The following is a 2957-nucleotide window of genomic DNA, read 5'->3' as shown; positions in this document are numbered from 1 at the left end:
GGCTCCCTGAGGAGCCGGAACCCTAGCCGCCGCCGCCTCTAACCCTAGCCGCGACGGCGCCTGTCCGCCGGCGCGCCCGCTCCGGCCCTCGCCCCCCTCCTCCTTGCCCATACAATCTATGCCGGAGGCCTGGTAGGAACCCTAGTCCTATCACAATAAGAATAATCAGGCATGCAGTACTTATATATAAAAAAACATTTAGCAACTCGAGGACTCATTCTACTACCCCAATAACAGCGAGTTGAGGTACCCACATTGTGCATCTCTACTGACATAATTCAATGAAAGCACATTACAAAGCCCATTAAAAGTAAATATCATTATCAAGCTCAAGCCTGGTATGAAATTCGACAACCTAACTCATCCTAAGAAGACAATTTATATCCACGACACCAGTCATATGGATACCACCACATTCGACAACTCTACTTAAAAATACACAAATAATTTTAACGATGAGCGTTTTTGTCTATTCTCATAATTTCATATTTTTTAAACCCACATCGATAGGTGCTAACTTCGATCTGTAAGAATTATTCTGACTCACCAACAGATCATCATGCTCAGGATCATCACCATATAGTTTTTTAATGCACCTCCTGTGTAGAGCTTTGCGCAAGAAAAAAATAAACAAACAATAGTTTATTAACTGAATAAAGAGTAAATGCTTGTTTATCTTCAAGCGGCGGCATAATGATGTTACCTATCAGAGATGAGTACATATATGAAGTTACTTGATCAGAAAATAGTACATATATGAACTTACTGATCCGGCTGCTGAATGATAGCATGACGATATTCATGTACTGATCAATAGCTAGGAAGCAAGCAGTAAAAAAATAAACAAATAATAGCTCAAGTTGTGGACTGCAAATTTCATTTTTGGGAGTAATTCATAGAAAAAGGATGGATACTTGCATCTGGTTACCATAGGTGAATGCTGAAACAAAGAACCTGGGAACTGTTTGTATTCAAGGCAGGAGGGTAGAAAACTTATGCGCACCTTCTTTCATATGGATACCATCCAAGTTGTGATTATCATATGCTTTAACCCTTAGAAAGGCCTACAAATGGGAACCAAGGAGACCATCACGTCACACATGAGTTAATAAACTGAATGTTGTTTTCTTGTTGAGAAAATGTACCTTTAGGTCTGTAGGGAGATAATTATCCACAAACTATTCCAACAACTTGACTGTTACTTATACATCTCTTCACCTACGAAGAAGGAATTATGAATCAAACACCCCATTATTTCAAATCTTCTTCAGAGAAATCACTGCAAAATTACTTAGCACACAGTTTCAGAAGAACTAATAGGCACGTTTTTGTAAATTTCTTGAGGGGTCATGGTCCTGTCGCTGCAAAAATCTTGCGTGGTTTGCAAAAAAGCAGAATAATCATTGTCGCTCATGTAAGGGTATGCCTGCAGTCATGAGGTAATTGAATATCAAGTTAGCAACCACAGGCAAACACAAGGAGCAACCATGAGAAGTTTGTCGGTACCTTCAGTCTGGAAAGAAAATCCGTTAGCTTTTGTAGCAAGGGGTTGACAACAAGGGCTTTGACATCAGCATCTACATTGACATTGCCTTCGACGGGGCTACGACCTTCAGTAAAGTTCAAGAAGCTCTGTTTAACTGTAGCCCAGCCCTGGGATAGTTTCAGTGCCGCCTCTATGCAGTTTTCAGGGCAGATGTTCCTTTTTTCATCAAGGTCAGCACTACATTCGGGAATTGTATTAATGTGATCAACAAGGCAACCATACCAACATCTGACAGAGACAACTTATTCAGAACATACATACCTGTTTCTTCAAATCTCGGTCGTGGTCTTGATGAAGTCTTGGTACACGGCTGGGGAGGTTGCTTGTATAGCACATATGTTGTATAGTCTCCAGCAACATTCTTTACCTTTCACAAAAGGGGGCAAAAGAATACAGGTCTTGATGAACTCCATCTGCTTGATGCCCTTGAACGCCCGCGGGAGCAGTGGGAAGAGGTTCCGCCCACGCGTCACCAGGCTTTGCCGTCCAGTTGCTGGTTGGCGAGCCGGGACCTCCCGGCGGCCTTGTTGGTGTCGGAAATGCTGGAGAAGAACTGCCACCGAAGTCTTCTGCAACCGCAACCGCAACCGCCGCTGCCGCCCCAGATCCGGTCGCCTCCGCATCTTCCCAGCACCGACAGAAGCGCCGCGTCCTCCCCGGGCTACTCTGTGTCGCCTCGCTTCGCCGCAAGCCATCACCGCCGTCGCCTTCAACGGATCCGGCGAGATCCGCCGCCGACACCTGGATCCCCGCATCCCCGACCGCCTCAAGCCACGTGATCCGCACTCTCCCGCACGACCCGGTAGTTGCGGACTCAACGCGTAAGGAGAAGCCGGTGTGCGTAAGGCAGTGGTCGAGTGGAGGACCGCCGGGCGGCGAGCCGTTCCCAAGGACGGCAGCGGGGGCATCTGATTGTAGCGCCTGTAATTTTTTAGATGATCCGCGATGAGGCTTCGTGTGCGTGTGTTTGAGTTTAGAAGCGGCAGGAGGCAGGACATCTCTACTATTAAAGGGGATCGAACGTCGTGATGGTTCGACCTCCTTCGATCCCTCCTCTTTCGCTCCTCCCCTCGAGAGATCCCGCACCTAAAAGATCGCTAGGAAAGAATCCACGTTCACAACCAACCAGCCTCCCACCCCCTATGATTCCCACTTTTCAGGTAAGATAAAAAGAAAAAGAAAAAGAAAACGCTCCCACGATCCCTAAGGCGCCCGCTCAACACCCCCACGACCCTCCTCTTTCACTTCCTCTCACGAACGGCCTCCGTCTGCTCCGCCGCTGGTTCCCCTTCTCCATCTGCAGTCACACGCCCACACCACACCCCTGTTTCCTCCTTCCTTCGGGCGGTCACCTTTGCTCTTCCGCCTTGCGAACGGGGTCAGTCGATGTGGCCAATGAAGTTTGCGAGCC

The 2957-nt window shown here is 47.5% G+C and overlaps 1 long non-coding RNA gene across 3 annotated transcripts; it reads right to left on the bottom strand.

Moving 5' to 3' along the window:
- Positions 1-241: 241 nt before the first annotated feature.
- LOC125532254 lies at positions 242-2593 on the bottom strand. 3 transcript variants are annotated; one of them, XR_007293930.1, is made up of 5 exons: positions 1808-2593; positions 1507-1723; positions 1146-1426; positions 1004-1064; positions 242-703 (listed from the first exon to the last, which is right to left on the bottom strand). It is a non-coding gene; the product is annotated as an uncharacterized LOC125532254 (long non-coding RNA). The 3 variants fall into 3 exon arrangements; XR_007293929.1 differs by having other exon boundaries at positions 242-609; positions 1808-2591; XR_007293928.1 differs by having other exon boundaries at positions 242-1064; positions 1808-2585.
- Positions 2594-2957: the final 364 nt, after the last annotated feature.

This window comes from Triticum urartu, unplaced genomic scaffold (assembly GCF_003073215.2).
Source record: "Triticum urartu cultivar G1812 unplaced genomic scaffold, Tu2.1 TuUngrouped_contig_95, whole genome shotgun sequence".
Taxonomy (NCBI): domain Eukaryota; kingdom Viridiplantae; phylum Streptophyta; class Magnoliopsida; order Poales; family Poaceae; genus Triticum; species Triticum urartu.
The sequence above is the reverse complement of the archived record's forward strand: the minus strand, read 5'-3'. Positions and strand labels throughout refer to the sequence as shown.